General features: G+C 47.3%; 1 protein-coding gene across 3 annotated transcripts in view; it reads left to right on the top strand.

Moving 5' to 3' along the window:
• Positions 1–18766, top strand: part of PGBD5 (piggyBac transposable element derived 5) — a 442361-nt gene that overhangs the window by 230713 nt on the left and 192882 nt on the right. The window lies entirely within an intron of this gene.

Below are 18766 nucleotides of genomic sequence, written 5' to 3'. Positions count from 1 at the left end.
CATCCAGGTCACTGAGCTGATCAGTTTCAGTCCCAGAGCAATAGGAGGAGACCGACAGGTCAAAGAAAAGACCATGAACTGTCCGAGAACCAGAAAAAAATTACTGAACACACCCTCGGACAGATAACCGAAAAGAAACACCAGAAAGGGTGGGAGCTGTGTCCCCCAATGGATCCTTCAAGAAAGAGATTATACGGTAAGTACAAAAAAATCTCCTTTTCTCTATCGGATCCATCGGGGGACACAGACCGTGGGACGTACCAAAGCCGTCCCTTGGGTGGTTAGAGAATCAGTCAGGCAGACGGCTGAACCACACTTTGCGGCCCAGACTATCATCAGCCGATGCGAAAGTATGAACCTGGTAGAACCTCGAGAAAGTGTGCAAAGACGACCAGTTGGCCGCCTTACAGATCTGCGAGGATGCTCCCACAGAACGGGTGGAATGAGCCAAAACCCTAAAGGGTGGGATCTTCCCCTTGCAGCGGTAAGCTTCCGAAATAGCAGATCGGATCCACCGAGAAATGGTGGCCTTGGAAGCAGGTTGTCCCTTACGACGACCTTCAGGAAAGACGAAAAAGGAATCGCACTGACGAAAGGAAGAGGTGACAGACAGATAGGTCCTAACCGCCCGTACCACATCCAGTTTGTGGAGTACACGCTCCCTAGAATGAGAAGGAGCGGGACAAAAGGATGATGTCCTCATTGAGATGAAAAGCCGAAACGACCTTTGGTAAAAAGGAAGGATCCGGACGGAAAACAACCTTGTCCTGATGAATTGCCAGAAATGGAGAGCAGCAGGAAAGAGCTGCCAGTTCAGACACCCTCCGAATGGAGGTGATAGCTATAAGGAAAGCCACCTTCCAGGAAAGGAGGCTAAGAGAAATCTCCCTGAGAGGTTCCAAGGGCGCACCTTGCAGGGCACCTAGGACCAGGTTTAAGTCCCAAGGGGGAGAAAGGGACCGATAAGGAGGTGCAGCATGAGCCATGCCCTGGAGAAAGGTCTGGACATGAGAATTAGACGCCAGTGGGCGCTGAAAAAGAATAGAAAAGGCCGAAACCTGACCCTTAAGGGAGCTGAGAGCCAGCCCCTGTTCCAACCCCGACTGCAAAAAAGAAAGAAAACAGGGAACGGAAAAAATCACAGGAGAGAAGGCCTGAGATTCGCACCAACGAAAATAAGACCGCCAAGTACAGTGGTAAATGTTTGAAGAAGAGGGCTTGCGAGCCCTGAGCATGGTGCGAATCACCTGCAAAGAGAAACCGCTGGCCCTTAAAACCGCGGTCTCAACCGCCACACCGTCAATCGCAGCAACTGTAAACTGGGGTGGCAATAGGTCTGGCTGAAGAGGAAGCCTGACCACGTTGGCGTACCACGCCCTGCGGGGGCCTGTCCGGAGCCACGAGAATGGCGGGGACGCCTTCTGCTTTGCGCTTCCTCAGGACCCTGGGAAGGAGAGGAAGAGGAGGGAACAGGTAGGGCAGGGAAAAGCCTGACCACTGAATCACCAAGGCATCTACTGCTAGGGCCCAGGACTTCGACACAAACTGAGGAATCTTCCAGTTGTGTCGAGACACGAAGAGGTCTACGTCTGGAATGCCCCAGAGGTCGCAGATCTGCGTGAAAACCTCTGGATGCAGAGACCACTCGCCGGGGTCGGCCGAGAACCGACTGAGAAAGTCCGCTTCCCAGTTGAGTACTCCCGGAATGTGAATCGCCGAAATGGCTGGAACCCTGTGTTCCGCCCAGAGGAGAATCTTTGTCACTTCGGCCATGGCTGCTGAGCTGCGAGTACCGCCTTACCGGTTGATGTACACCACGGCTGTGGCGTTGTCTGACTGGACCCGGACAGGGCGGCCCTGAAGAAGGGACTCCCAATGGAGCAGACAGAGATGAATCACCCTCAGTTCCAAGATGTTTATGGAAAGAAGGGCTTCTCGGGGAGACCAGCGACCCTGAACTGTCTGGTCCCTGAAAACACCACCCCAGCCCGACAGACTGGCATCCGTTGTGACCACCTGCCAGTGGAGGGGGAGGAATGATCGCCCCTGAAGAAGCAGGGGGGACCGGAGCCACCAGAGAAGTGACTGACGAGACCGTAGAGATAGAACAATCTTGCGGTCGAGTGACATAGGAGACCTGTCCCACCAAGAGAGAATCGCCAGTTGAAGAGAACGGTAATGAAACTGGGCAAAGGGCACAGCTTCCATGGCTGCCACCATTCGACCCAGGACTTCCATGCAAAGACGGATGGAAACTGGGACCGGCTTCCGAAGAGAGCGGACTCCCGACAAGGGTGTCAGTCGCTTGTCCGGCGGAAGGCGAATCCGAGCAGCGGCCGTGTCGAATTGAAGCGCCAGAAATACCAGGGACTGAGTGGGGGAGAGGACAGACTTGTTCCGGTTGACCATCCACCCGAAGCGAGATAAGGTCTGGAGAGTGAGATCCATGTTCTCCAGATTCTGGGCTCTGGTGGGAGCCTTTATGAGGAGGTCTTCCAAGTAAGGAATCACTGAGACCCCTCTTGACCGTAAAAGGGCAATCACTGGTGCCAGGATCTTGGTAAAGACCCGAGGAGGAGCAGTGGCCAGGCCGAATGGGAGGGCTACAAATTGAAAATGACCCTCCGGAACCGCAAAGCGGAGGAACTGCTGATGGCCGGGAAATATTGGAACATGGAGGTAGGCATCTTTGATGTCCACCGAGGAAAGAAACTCCCCTTGATCCATGGACGCCACCACCGAATGGAGAGATTCCATACAGAATTGATGGATTAGATGATGTTGGTTGAGACGCTTGAGATCCAAGATTGGCCGCACAGAACCGCCTTTCTTGGGGACCACGAAAAGATTGGAATAGAAACCCCAAAACCGTTCCTCGGAAGGAACTGGGACAATGACCCCCTGGATAAGAAGGTATTGAAGGGCCCCCCGAAATTCCCTCTAGTGAAGGAGATCGAGGGGCCCGGGACTGAAAAAAACGATCCCTCAGAAGGGAGGCCAATTCTATCCGGTACCCGTTGGACACCACACCACGTCCCTGACCCAGGAGTCCTGAATGTGCGTGGTCCAGGCTTCTCAAAAGAACAAGAGACGACCTCCCACCCGAGAAAAATCTGCGGGTGGGAGCATCCCTTCATGCAGAAGTGGCCTTGCGGGTTCCCGATTTGGCCGCCGAACGGCCGAAACGGTTATCCGACTTCCAAGAAGGGCGCGGCCGGAAAGTAGGGAGCTTTTTGTCCCGTGCAGGCGCCTACCCAGACCCTTTATTGGAACCAAAAGTCCGAAAGGAGCGAAAAGAAGAGGACTTCCTATGGAAAGAAGTGGTAGCCTTGTTCTGGGGCAGCAAGGAACTCTTGCCACCCGTCGCCTCTGAGATAATCTCATCAAGGCGCTTGCCAAAAAGCCGAGAACCGGTAAATGGAATTTCAGTGAGAGACTTTTTGGAGGCGGCATCCGCGTTCCATACTTTAAGCCATATGGAACGACAGAGGGCTACGGTGGCAGGTGCAGCACAACCGACTCACTGCATGGAAGCAGAACACAAAAAGTCACCGGCTTTAGAACATTGAAGAGCTAGAGCCGACAATTCCTCCGTGGGGGCTCCTGAAAGAATACCCTGACGGAGTTGGGAATACCAAACTGAAAGGGCCTTAGATACCCAGGCAGAAGCGAAGGTAGGAAACATGGAGGAACCGGCCGCTATGAAGGTATGCTTCACTAAGGTCTCTACCTTCTTGTCTGCCGGATCCTTGAAAGCAGCCACATCCGCCAGCGGCAACGTAGTAGCCTTGGAAAGGCGGGAAACCGGTGGGTCCACCAAAGGAGGGGAAGTCCACTTAGAGATGTGGCGAAAGGATATCGCACTTGGATTTTCTTAGAACCCTGAAACTTCCTATCAGGATGCCTCCAGGCCGATTCCAGAATGGCGTCAAACTCAGCATGAGAGCTGAACACCTTGGGTGCCGGTCGGGCACGATGAAAGGAAACTTCTGGAGTAACGTCTGAAGTTTCTGGGTCCTCTAGATGAAAGGTATCTCTTATGGTTGAAACCAATGAGTTCACCGTGTCCACTGTGTCCAATCAGTCCTCTGAGTCAGATGCCGAATCGGAAACCTCGCCTGCAAGTTCTCCAGGAGAGTGTGAACGAGTGGATGGAGGATGGAGACTCCGACCGGGTGCGCGGCTCTGGATAGCCAGAGCGGTGACCACGGGAACACCTTCTGGAAGAATGACGTTTGCGGCCAGAAGGAGCGGTGAGGTGAGACCTACGAGGGGATCGCCCGTGTCTACCAGAAGACACAGGGGATCAGTCAGAGGAGACACCTCTAGAAGGCTTGTGAGCGTGAAGCATGGGGAGAGGGGGAGCTGGTCCCCCTGGAGGGCCAGTGCAAGGTGGACCTCTCCAAGGCAGTCACCACGGAACGGGAGACCTGAGCCAAATCGGATATGGACTGGGAGAGGGAAGAAACCCAGGCTGGAGGGGCGGCCGAAAACACCGGGTCTGCTAAAGCATCTGGGGCAGAAATGGCAGGGGGGTCTGGGGGAGCAGAGGAGCAGGCAGAACAAGTGGGTTCAGCAGAACCTGGCATTTTTTAATTATAGCTTTTACAGGTGCAATGAGTAACAAATACTCCAGTTAACTGTTTAGAGGGAGGAACAGTTCTGGGCACGGACATAATAAAAAATGAATAATCTCTCCCAAGCCTGTGTCCCCAGGGAGCTGCTGTGAGGAGAAAGAGAGAGAATGCTGGCCAGTAGTAATAGAGGGCCCAGCCAGGTGCAAGGGCTCTGCCGATTGGCCCTTCCAGCTCCCATGTGCGCTCACAGTGCTAATTGGTGGCCAGTTCGCACCCCTGCAGAAGCTTCGGTGGCCCGGGTGGGCCGAAAAAATACATTAAGAAACAATTATGGCGCCCGCGAGACCGCCGCCGGCAGCTGCAGCTGCCGAAACGAAAGTAAACTGAAAGTAAAACGAGCACTATGCGCTCATAGATAAAAGTGCCGAGCCGTGGCTGCTGAAGTCAGCCGCTATGTAACGGTGCCCCAAACACACTGACTGCCCAAAAGACTGCTCCCCATATAATAAAGGTGCCCCTTTCCTGCAGGGCGAGAGAGGGTTAACAGTACATCCCAGATGCCTGCCACCTCTCGCAATGGGGAAACAGTGAACCGCAGTTCCTGAGTCCCCACCTGAAAACGGAAAAAAAAGGAATAAAAGAATGAACACATTCCCTAACTAGGAAAAAAAAAGAAAGAATAAAAGACCCGGTCTGAGGAGAACCCCAGGCCAGTCTCTATCCTCCTTAGACACTAAGCTGAAACTGATCAGCTGAGTGACCTGGAGGCGGGTATACCCTGCTGGGAGGAGCCGACTTTTCTGTTACCATAGTGTCAAACCTCCTAGAGACAGCAGCTTATACCCACGGTCTGTGTCCCCCAATGGAGCCGATAGAGAAATTATAATTTTTTGTAAGGAAGAAAAATCGAAAGAGCAAAAAGTGGAAAAACACTCAGTCCTTTAGGGATTAAACAAAACAATGGAACTCCAAGTCAAATCACACTTCTTCTGTTAAATCACACTGTCCACTCAGGAAGCAACACTGATTGACTATCAATTTCACATGCTGTTGTTGAAATGGTGGAAATTATAGGCAATTAGCAAGACACCCCCAATAAAGGAGTGGTTCTGCAGGTGGTGACCACAGACCACTTCTCAGTTCCTATGAGTCCTGGCTGATGTTTTGTTCACTTTTGAATGCTGACGGTACTTTCACTCTAGTGGTAGCATGAGACGGAGTCTAGAACACACACAAAATGGCTCAGGTAGCGCAGCTGATCAAGGATGGCACATCAATGCGAGCTGTGGCAAGAAGGTTTGCTGTATCTTTCAGCGTAGTGTCCAGAGCATGGAGGTGCTACCAGGAGACAGGCCAGTACATCAGGAGACGTGAAGGAGGCTGTAGGAGGGCAACAACCCAGCAGCAGGACCACTACCTCTGGCTTTATGCAAGGAGGAGCAGGAGGAGCACTGCCAGGGCCCTGCAAAATGACCTCCAGCAGGCCACAAATGTGTATGTGTCCACTCAAACGGTCAGAAACAGACTCCATGAGGGTGGTATGAGGGCCCGATGTCCACATGTGGGGGTTGTGCTTACAGCCCAACACCATGCAGGATGTTTGGAATTTGCCAGAGAACACCAAGATTGGAATATTCGCCACTGGTGCCCTGTGCTCTTCACAGATGAAAGCAGGTTCACACTGACCACATGTGACAGAATATGGAGACTCCATGGAAAACATTCTGCTGCCTGCAACATCCTCCAGCATGACCAGTTTGGCGGTGGGTCAGTAATGGTGTGAGGTTGCATTTCTTTGGGGGGGGGCCACACAACCCTCCATGTGCTTTCCAGAGGTAGCCTGACTGCCATTAGGTACCGAGATGAGATCCTCAGACTCCTTGTGAGACTATATGCTGGTGCGGTTGGCCCTGGGTTCCTCCTAATTCAAGACAATGCTAGACCTCGTGTGGCTGGAGTGTGTCAGCAGTTCCTGCAAGAGGAAGGCATTGATGCTATGGATTGGCCTGCCAATTCCCCAGACCTGAATCCGATTGAGCACATCTGGGACATCATGTCTCGCTCCATCCACCACAGACTGTCCAGGAGTTGGTTGATGCTTTAGTCCAGATCTGGGAGGAAATCCCTCAGGTGACCATCCGCCACCTCATCAGGAGCATGTCCAGGCATTTTAGAGAGGTCATACGGGCACGGAAAGGCCATACACACTACTGAGCCTCATTTTGACTTTTTTTTTAAGGACAATATATCAAAGTTGGATCAGCCTGTAGTGTAGTTTTCCATTTTGATTTTGAGTGAGACTCCACATCCAGACCTCCATGGGTTGATAAATTTGATTTCCATTGATAATTTTTGTGTGATTTTGTTGTCGGCACATTCAACTATGTAAAGACAAAAGTATTTCATACGATGAGTTCATTCATTCAGATCTAAGATGTGTTATCTTAGTGTTCCCTTTATTTTTTTGAGCAGTGCATATTAAACAAATTCTTCTCCACTGTATTAACCAAGGAAAATGAAATGCCAGGTGAAATACAGCAAGATAAGGTAAATTCCACAGTGCAGGTCACCTGTCTAACCCAGGAAGAAGTACAGTGCCGCCTACAAAAAATCTAAATAGACAAATCACCAGGCCCAGGTGGCTTTCACCCCCGTGTTCTAAAGGAATTAAGTAACGTAATAGACAGACCCCTATTTTTAATATTCAGGGACTCTATAGTAACAGAGACTGTTCCCCAGGACTGGCGCATGGCAAATGTGGTGCCAATATTTAAAAAGGGGTCAAAAGGTGACCTCGGAAATTATAGACCTGTTAGTTTAACCTCCTTTGTATGTAAATTGTTTGAGGGTTTTCTAAGAGATGCTATTTTGGAATATCTTGATAAAAATAAATGTATGACTCCATATCCGCATGGCTTTATGAAGGATTGGTCCTGTCAAACTAACCTGATTAGCTTTTATGAGGAGGTGAGCTCCAGACTGGACAGGGGCAATCGCTGGATGTCGTATATCTGGATTTTTCCCAAGCATTTGATACGTAAATAAATAAAAGATTGGTGCACAAAATGAGAAGGATTGGGCTGGGGGAGAATGTGTGTAAGTGGGTAAGTAACTGGCTAAGTGATAGAAAACAGAAGGTGGTTATTAATGGTACTTATTCTGATTGGGTGATTTGTTTTGTTTAATGAATAATATGAAACTGATCCAAAAATGTCTAATAAATCTAAAACTCTTTTCATTGATGTGGCCGGATTTAATAAAGTAAAAATAATATCGTCTGCATATAAGGATATGGTCTGAGACGATGTTCCAATTTTTATGCCAGATATATCTGAGTTATTCTTAATGAATTGGGCTAAGGGTTCTATAGATAATATAAAGATTAATGGGGATAGTGGACAACACTGTCGGGTTCCGTAGGAAATTTTAAAGACTTCAGAGATTGTTCCATTTGTGTATACCTGAGCTGAGGGACCACAGAATATAAAGCTTTTATTAGCCTCAATGCCTTCTCATCAAAGCCCATTTTCTGCAGTACCGAGAAGGCGTATGACCAGTTGATCCGGTCAAATGCCTTCTCGGCATCCAGGGCCAGAAGAACGGCCGGTATTCTATGTCCCTCTATGTGAGACAAGGATTACGGCAAATTTACGACGTAATGGACAATCGTTCTAAGTTCCAACACGTAGGCCCATATCTAGCATGGGAAAGAGATCTTCTACAAACATATACAGAACAGGAATGGAACTATGCGTTTAAGTTAGCCCACTTATCACTGATAGCAGTCCCACATATAGAGGCTATAGTTAAAACTAACCTAAGATGGTTTTACTCCCCTGATAGGCTCCATAAGATATCCTCTGTGAATTCCGAAAAATGTTGGCGAAACTGCGAGGGGACAGGATCCCTTATACATATTTTATGGCTATGCCCGATGGCACAAGTCTTCTTGCATAAAGTTGAACAATTACTAGTAAACATCACCCACATCCCAAGTAAATTGACACTACATAAAGCATTGTTACTATTACAAATGTAAATATATCCAGTAAAAATCCGATTTTTGGTATGCAAGATTTTAGTGGTCGCAAAGCTAGTTCTCTGCAGATACTGGAAGCAAGCGCAGATTCCTAAAGTGAATGAAATAATAAACACGATACAACACTGTTATAAATTAGAGGAAATGATAGCGATTGGAAACAATCAGAGTATGCCCTTTTATTAAAAATGGGAATTATGGAAGATATTTAGGGGAGGAATAGGAAGTCAACAATAAATAGGAAATATCAGAAGAAGATATGAAAAGAGAAAGTTAATGTACTAAAAAACACATTAAGGAAACAGAAGAGAGAAGGATATAGAGGGGAGCACCACGGAGTGGGAGATAGATATAATTGATGGGTGGAAGGGTATAGTATAAGTGTATGTAAGTATGTGATGAATTTATGTACATGGAATATGCATGCTTAATTGTATATGATGAAAAAAATCTATAAAAAGATAAATAAAATAAGTAAAGTAAATAAAGTAAATTTAGCTTTAGTGACCAGTGCCGGGCAGCTGCTGCAAAGTGCCGGGCAGTTGCTGCAAAGGCAAATAAAATCATGGCGTGCATCAATAAGGGCATAAATGCCCACGACAAGGAAATAATTCTACCGCTGTACAAATCACTAGTCAGACCACACATGGAATACTGTGTAAAGTGTTGGGTACCAGTGTACAAGAAAGATATAGTGGAACTGGAGAGTGTTCAAAGACAGTCAACCAGGGTAATACGGGGAATGGAAGGACTATAGTACCAAGAAAGATGATCAGAATTGAGTTTATTTAGTTCAGAAAAAGATGGCTTAGGGGCGACCTAATAACTATGTATAAATATATCAGGGGACCTTACAGAGATATCTCCCATGATCTATTTATACACAGGAAAGAAGGTTTCTACACCAGCACAGATGCGGGTTCTTTATTGTAAGAGCAGTGAGATTATGGAATTCTCTGCCAGAGGAGGGGGTCATGGTGAACTCTGTAAAAGAGTTCAAAAGGGGTCTGGATGCATTTTTGGAGAGTAATAACATCTCTGGTTATGTATATTAGATTTATAGGGACAGAACGTTGATCCAGGGATTTATTTTGATTGCCATATTTGGAGTTGGGAAGGAATTTTTACCTCTAGTATGAGTTTTTTTTTTTTTTTTTTACTTCCTCTGGATCAACTCAGTAGGGACTCATTAGGGATATAGGTTGAACTTGATGGTCTTTTTTCAACCTTATGAACTATGTTACTATGTTATTAAGGTTACCCAGCATTATAAAAAAAACAGAGCTAGTTTCTTCTAAAATCAGCATTCCAACTTGGTTCCATTTACTGCAGACAAATGTGGTGCTGTTTTTGAAGAAAATCAGCTCTGTTTTTCTAATGCTAGATAACCCTTTTAACCCCTTAAGGACTCAGCCCATTTTGGCCTTAAGGACTCAGACAATTTAATTTTTACGTTTTCATTTTTTCCTCCTCGCCTTCTAAAAATCATAACTCTTTTATATTTTCATCCACAGACTAGTATGAGGGCTTGTTTTTTGCGCGACCAGTTGTCCTTTGTAATGACATAACTCATTATATCATAAAATGTATGGCGCAACCAAAAAACATTATTTTTGTGGGGAAATGAAAAAGAAAAGCGCAATTTTGCTAATTTTGGAAGGTTTCGTTTTCACGCCGTACAATTTACGGTAAAAATGACGTGTGTTCTTTATTCTGAGGGTCAATGCGATTAAAATGATACCCATTATTACATACTTTTATATTATTGTTGTGCTTAAAAAAATCACAAACTTTTTAACCAAATTAGTACGTTTATAATCCCTTTATTTTGATGACCTCTAACTTTTTTATTTTTCCATATAAGCGGCGGTATGAGGGCTAATTTTTTGCGCCATGATCTGTACTTTTTTTTTATACCACATTTGCATATAAAAAACATTTAATACATTTTTTATAATTTTTTTTAATAAAATGTATTAAAAAAGTAGCAATTTTGGACTTTTTTTTTCTACGTTCACATTACGGGATCATTAACATTTTATTTTAATAGTTCGGACATTTACGCACGCGGCGATACCAAATATGTCTATAAAATTTATTTTTTTTACGCTTTTTGGGGGTAAAATAGGAAAGAAATGGACGTTTTACTTTTTTATTGGGGGAGGGGATTTTTCATTTTAACTTTTACATTTTTTTACTTTATTTTTTATACTTGAATAGTCCCCATAGGGGACTATTCATAGCAATACCATGATTGCTAATACTGATCTGTTCTATGTATAGGACATAGAACAGATCAGTGTTATCGGCGATTTTCTGCTCTGGTCTGCTCGATCTCAGACCAGAGCAGAAGACGCTGGGAGCCGGAAGGAGGAAGGTGAGGGGACCTCCGTGCGGCGTTCTGAATGATCGGATCCCCGCAGCAGCGCTGTGGGCGATCCGATCGTTCATTTAAATCGCGCACTGCCGCAGATGCCGGGATCTGTATTGATCCCGGCACCTGAGGGGTTAATGGCGGACGCCCGCGGTTATGCACAGGATGTAAATGTACGTCCTGGTGCGTTAAGTACCACTGCACCAGGACGTACATTTACGTCCTGCGTCCTTAAGGGGTTAAAGGCAAATTTGCTTCCCCATTGCATAAATGCACATTTGGCTGGTTGATACTTTGCCTCCATATAGGTAATATACCAGACTCTTTACTCCAAGCAGCACACAATTGTAAAACTGGATTAAATAAAGGAAATACAACAGTAGCTAGCTATTTAATGCCCCTCAACAGAACATATTAAGAAGAACTAAAAGAGAACTAATATTCTTGTTAGCATGAAGCACAAGTATTTAATGTGGACTGATGTACATTATATTCAAATCCTAAAAAATATTATTGGCAATAAATGGCCATCATTATAAGTAGAGATGTGCGAACTTTTCAAAAATTCGATTCGGCCGATTCGCCGAATTTTCCCGAAAAGTTTGTTTCGCTCCGAAATTGTGTCGCGGCGAATCGATATTAAGAAAGGCTATTTCTAGCCTACATACAGCCTCTATAGGGGTATAGAACACTTTGCTGTGTCCTAAAACGCATATGGATTGTGCTGGAGTAGGGAAATAATACTGTTATTCAGAATAGCATGCAGATTACCGGCATCGCTCTTAGAATCACTGCCGCACAGCAGCACAATGACAGAGCCTGGTGGTGGCATCAGTGTCAGGAGACCATATAGTGACTGAATGACATAGCGTGGACATGTTGACAGCAAGAGGAGACCATTTAGTGGCTGAATGGCACAGCGTGGAGTTGGCTGATGCACTAGTACACTACACACCAGGGCTTCACAATCCCCACCAAAAAAACACAATATATGACATTTTTGACAAAGATTTCTCATTGGTAGCACCCGCTATCCAAAAATTAGAAATTTCCAGACCCAGGCCCCACCTCTGCGGCATCAGGAACCCATATATTGCCTGAAGGACACAGCCTGGAGTTGGCTGATGCACCAGTACACACCCGGGCTTCACAATCCCCTCCAAAAAACAACAACATTTTAGAATTTTTTTAAAGAAATACCTTTGTGTATTAGCGTGTCTCTATCTTTCAAGGACAGGTGCGTGTTGCACACTGAAACCAGTTCGTGATAGGGATCTGTGATTGCAATTATTTAACCTTAAAACAAGGAATTACCAGTAAGTGAGGGTCATAAGCTAGCGTTGATTAAGTCCCTGCCCTTTGTACACACTGCCCGTCGCTATAAGCGATTGGATTAGTTAGTGAGTTAGTTAGTGAGGTCCTCGGATCGGCCCAGGCAGGGTAGGAGAAGGCCCTGGCAGAGCGCCGAGAATTTTACGATCATTGTTGAAATTTACATTAAGCATATATTTAGCTACTGCTAAACATCCAAAAATTTAAGGCCCAAGGCAAGAGGCACCAGGGAGGCAAGTAGTTCCGGAAAGACACAGAATGAGTCTGGAGCATGCATTTGTAGTACCCAAGAGGTTTTCATAAGCCCTTACATTTAAAGATCAATGTTTACCTTTGCATTAAGCATGTATTTAGCTACTGCTAAACTTCAAAAAATTATAGGCCCAAGGCCTAAGGCACCAGGGAGGCAAGTAGTTTGTGAAAGACACAGAATGAGTCTGGAGCAGTCATTCGCAGTAGCCAAGAGGGTTTCATAACCCCTTACATTTAAATATCAATGTTGACATTTGCATTAAGCATGTATTTAGCTACTGCTAAACTTCAAAAAATTATAGGCCCAAGGCCAGAAGCATCAGTTTTCCCCATATTAGGACCATAGTTGTCCCCCAGATTAGGCAGCATAGATGTCCCCCAGATTACGAGCATACTTGTCCCCCAGATTAGGCAGCATAGATGTCACCCAGATTAGGCAGCATAGATGTCACCCAGATTAGGCAGCATAGATGTCACCCAGATTAGGCAGCATAGATGTACCCCAGATTAGGAGCATGCTTGTCCCCCATAGTAGGCAGCATAGATGTCCCCCAGATTAGGAGCATACTTGTCCCCCAGATTAGGAGCATACTTGTCCCCCAGATTAGGCATCATAGATGTCCACCAAATTAGGAGCATAGTTGTCCCCCAGATAAGGAGCATAGTTGTCCCCCAGATTAGGCAGCATAGATGTCACCCAGATTAGGCAGCATAGATGTCCCCCAGATTAGGAGCATACTTGTCCCCCAGATTAGGCATCATAGATGTCCACCAGATTAGGAGCATAGTTGTCCCTCAGATTAGGAGCATAGTTGTCACCCAGATTAGGCAGCATAGATGTCCCCCAGAGTAGGCAGCATAGATGTCCCCCAGAGTAGGCAGAATAGATGTCATCCAGATTAGGCAGCATAGATGTCCCCCCAGATTAGGAGCATAGTTGTCCCCCAGATTAGGCAGCATAGATGTCCCCCAGAGTAGGCAGCATAGATGTCCCCCAGAGTAGGCAGAATAGATGTCATCCAGATTAGGCAGCATAGATGTCCCCCCAGATTAGGAGCATAGTTGTCCCCCAGATTAGGCAGCATAGATGTCCCCCAGATTAGGCAGCATAGTTGTCCCCCAGATAAGGAGCATAGTTGTCCCCCAGATTAGGCAGCATAGATGTCACCCAGATTAGGCAGCATAGATGTCCCCCAGATTAGGCAGCATAGATGTCCCCCAGATTAGGCAGCATAGATGTCCCCCAATCAGCGTGGGCCGGTCAGAGCCAATCAAAGGGCCGTATGTGGCAAGCGGGCCGTACAATGCCCAGGTCTGCCCCAGAGGGTTTAATAACCAACCACAATAGAGAAAATTTTGTTGTAGGAGCATGGTCAATATACTCAGACCCATCTGTCATTGGTGGCTGGAAATCCTGGCTGATCCATCCCTGATTCATCTTGGCAAACATCAGTCTTTTCATCATTTCATCATTCGCCTTGGGGTGACTATGGCCCCGGCCGCACTAAACACCCGCTCTAATGGCATGACAGTTTTTCCAGGGCATACTCCGCTAGTTGCGGCCATAAATCAAGTTTGGCTGCCCAGAAGTCCAGCGGATCTTCAACGGTTGTTGGGAGGGTCATGTCGAGGTAAGCCACCACCTGCTGGTTCAGGTCCTGCTCCATGTCCACCTGCTGCTGATGAGTAGCTTCACTATGCGGCTGAAGGAAGCTACTCATCAGCGACTGTAGACTCAGGCTGCTGCTGATTGAGCCGGTACTGCTCCTGCCACCCCTCCCCTCCCCAGCAGCCGTGGCAGTAGAAGGTGAGCGCAGAGGGCCCCCCGAGTCAGACTTGCGAGTGGATGGACCATGTGGCCGATAGGCATCGGCCAACCGACTACGTAGAAGCTCCCTGAAGTAGGTCAGTTTGTCCTCCCTCTCAATGGGTGTAAAAAAGGCCCCCATTCTGGGCCGGTAGCGAGGGTCTAATAAGGTGGAGATCCAGAAGTCATCGCGCTGATGAATTTTGACAATTTGGGGGTCACTACGCAAGCAACTCAGCATGCATCGTGCCATTTGTGACAGTGACTCGCTGGGACTGCCTGCCTCCATCTCCACTGCATACTGCCACGGTGTGTCTTGGTCCTCTGTCTGAACTCCCTCGTAATAACCCTCCAGCTCCTCTGGCTGCTCCTGCTCCTCCTCTCCTGTCCAATGACCAGAAACACCGGCCATCTCATCCACCGTAAATTGTGCTCCGCTCTGCCCCTCATCATCCTCCTCCAGTTCATCCCCCACAGGACTCATGTAGCCTTCTGATGCAGGCGCAACATCTCCATTGCCGTGACCAGCCATGTTTTCAATCATTTTTTGGAGTAAATGTAGGAGTGGAATTACGTCGTTCATGGTGTAATTTGAGCGACTAACAAAAAATGTGGCTTCCTCAAAGGGCCTCAGCAAACAGCAGGTGTCACGTATGAGCTGCCACTCGTTCACATTGAAGTTACACAGGGGAGTACTCCTATCTGCTTGTGTCATCAAAAAATCCGTGATGGCTTTTCTTTGTTCGTATAGTCTGTCCAACATGTGGAGGGTGGAATTCCAACGTGTGGCAACGTCACAAATGAGACTATGTTGTGGGATACCGTTCTGACGCTGCAGCTCAAGCAAAGTGTGCTTGGCGGTGTACGAGTGGCTAAAGTGCATGCACAGTTTCCTTGCCATTGTCAGGACATCTTGCAAATGGGGTGAAGACTTGATGAACTTCTTGACAGCCAGATTCAACACGTGTGCCATGCAGGGTGAATGGTTCACACTTCCTTGTCGCAGCGTGGCCACAATGTTCTTCCCATTGTCGGTCACCATGGTTCCCATTTCCAGATTTCGTGGAGTAAACCATACATGGATTTCTTCCCTAATGAACTTCAGCAGTTCCTCCCCGTGTGACTCCGTTCACCAAGGCAAACCATGTGAAGGACGGCTTGACACCGCTGTGCCCTACACACGTGGTACGATGAAGGGCCACCGAGATTTGGATGTGCAGTGGAGGCCGAGGACACGGGGAGGAGGAGGAGGTGCACACTGTAAAAGGACCAACTGTCTGGGAGCGAGAGCGTGGAGGAGGAAGCGATGTGACCTGTCCAAGTTGCTGCTGTGGCTGTGCAGGAACAACGTTTACCCAGAGGGCCGTTAAAGACATGTATTGTACCTGCCCGTAGTTACAGCTCCACACGTCGGCGCTGCCGTGCACTTTTGAACACACCGACAGGCTCAAGGACTGGCTCACCTTCTCTTGTACAAACTTATGCAGGGCTGGTACTGCCTTCTTCACATAGAAATGACTGCTTGGGACTCTCCACCTCGGCTCGGCAAAAGCCATCAATTCCCTGAAAGCTGCAGAGTCCACCAGTTGGAAAGGGAGGGACTGCAAAACCAGCAACTTGGACAGGAGCACATTCAACTTCTGCGCCGTTGGATGAGTGGGCGCATACTGTTGTCTCTTGGAGATGGCTTCGCCGATCGATTGTTGGCGGAATGGCTGACTATGAGCGGAGGAAGCAGGAGCGCAAGAAGGATGGTTTGACACAATGCTCCCTTCGGCTGAGGTGGTGGAGCCTTGGCTGGATGACGGAGGGAGCGGATTGCCACTGGGTGATGCGGCAGGCTGGACCACTACCTCGGAGCCACGGTTATCCCAGGCCGCTTTATGGTGGCGAATGATGTGTTGACGCAGGGCCGTGGTGCCGAGATTGGGACCCTGGCCACGCTTTACTTTCTGCCCACAGATTTTGCATGTGACTGCACTAAGAAGCTCCGGATTCTTTATGAAGAACAACCACACCGCAGAGTAGCTGATTTTCCCACCCGTAGTTCGCACTATTTCACTGCTATTGGTGCCATCTCCAGGAACCCCTGTTCCACTACCTCCCTGAATGGTAGCTTGCCGCAAAGCAGGTGGTCTCCCCCTGGCACGTTTGGCTCCTGAATTTCCACTACTGCCACCACCACGCTGATTGCCAACCGTGCTACCGCCTTGCTGCCTCATAGACAAAGAGCAAATCTCTTCTCCTGATGATGATGAAGCCCCGGCTTCTGCACCCGGCTCCCAATTGCGTTCGGCTTCATCATCATCAAAAGATGTGTGCACGTCACTGATGTCCTCCTCGTGTTCCACAACAGTGTCTGCCTCAGGACCCTGAGCAACTGAAACACCACCTCCCACGTCACTCTCCGCATCACTACTTGGCCGTCTTGCGGAGCAAGGTACGCATGTCTCCTCACATTCTTGGCTGCCCATTAGATGCTGACTGTACTCTATTACAGCGTCCTCGCTAAATAGTGGAGCTGAACCCAAAGCATGAGATACTACTTTGGGAGAGGGAACAGCATAGGACAAAGGCAATGGGATTACAGGGACTGCTCCCGGGCCATGCCAACTGAGGGTTGTGTCTGAGGAACCCACCGACTCATGACTGGGTTTGTCAGATGTCGCTTGTGATGATGGGGATGAGTGTGCAAACCAATTCACGAGGAGAGATGGGTCGACGACACAACTGCTGGGTGTGAACGGGAGCTTAGGTCTATTTCTGCGACTCCTGCTGCCACTCGCCCCAAGTCTGCTGCCAACTCTGCCTGACGTATGTAGGCCTCTGCCCCTTCTCTGTGCACGTCCTGGCACTAAAGTCCACACTAATATGACTTATTTCTGAACAGCAGCAGGACCCAACAGTGCAGCATTACCCAAAAAAAAAAATCCAGGGATTAAACCCTAAATTGTCACACAATTTTGAGCAGCAGAAGATTTGTGGAGAAAAAAAACTCATTAGAGCTGAAAAATGAGGAGATAAGATGCTTCAGAAAGTTCAGGCAGCTTGGAGATCTGTATGAGGCAGCTGACAGCTATCTGCCCCTCTCTGCTGCAATGCTCAATAACATGAATAGGAGGTTTAGCTATCAATGATCCTTCTGAGAGTAACAGCACAGCACTCTGCACTCCTGCCTTTCCCTAATGCTGATGTGACTAGCAGTTGCAGTGTAATGCTGTGGTATGTGGTATGAGCCATTCACACACACACACACACACACAGTCCCGTCCTCTCCATCTGAGTGCATAGATGAAATGAAGAGAGGCAAGATGGCCGCCGATTATATAGGGGCTGTGACATCACAGGGGTCAGTGAACACTGATAGGCTGCATCTCACATGTGATTTAGGGTCAGCCCGCCTACCTTCATTCCCGCCGCTGTTTCCCACCCTCCCATAATCCCCTGCCCCATGTACTCACATGTGGATCCGCCATCTTAGGTCCTCAATAGCCTGGAACGCTGTAAAATGGAGTTTAATGAAGCGATTCGTGCAATAGAATCGCGGCGATATTCGTATTCATTGCAAATCCAATTTTTCATGAAATTCGTAACAAATTTGGATTCGTCAACTTTGATTTGCTCATCTCTAGTTACAGTGTGTGGTAGCATTATATTCAGAGAGCATTGTGTGTGATAGTATTGTTTTCAGAGGTTGCAGTGTGTGGTAGTATTATTTTTAGAATGCAGTGTGTTGCAGTATTATATTTAGAGAGCACAGTATGTGGTAGTATTATATTCAGAGGGTACAGTGTGTGGTAGTATATTCAGGATAGGGTAACTGGCAGTGTTAAATAAATTATTGTTTTCATATAGAGGATCAGACTCCACTGATGAAGTAAGGAGTCATCTGGGTGTCAAGTTCAGCAGAGAGAAAATTTAGCTTGAATAAGTCACAGCGCTATGTACCTAAACTAGTTAAGGAAAGATTATAGAAAGGACGTCAAGACCTGTGAGTTACTTATATCATTGTCTGATATGTCCAATCAGGGCTGTAGCGATTACTTTCAATATATATCTTTGTCAACATTATGGCTAGAAAAATTACATTTGGTAATTTGGTGACACCAACCCCAGCAACGCCACTGTCTCTCACCAGTATTTCACTAAAAAATAGTATATTACAGCTGCTCAATGTCTTTTCCATCGGAAGGGGGCATAATCCTCTCTTGCCTGCACTGTGATGACTCCTCCTCCCTCACTCTGCTGATTCACTGCTCTCAGATCGAGCCTGGCAGCTCTGCTCATTAACACTCTTCTCGCTGGTTTTATACTGTACACACTCACACACCAAAGACAATATGGTGAGTGTATAACTTACATTTTCCTAAATTAGTGCAAAGGTT

Source organism: Hyla sarda, chromosome 3 (genome assembly GCF_029499605.1).
Source record: "Hyla sarda isolate aHylSar1 chromosome 3, aHylSar1.hap1, whole genome shotgun sequence".
NCBI classification, from domain to species: Eukaryota; Metazoa; Chordata; class Amphibia; order Anura; family Hylidae; genus Hyla; species Hyla sarda.
This window is presented reverse-complemented; position numbering and strand designations above follow the sequence as displayed.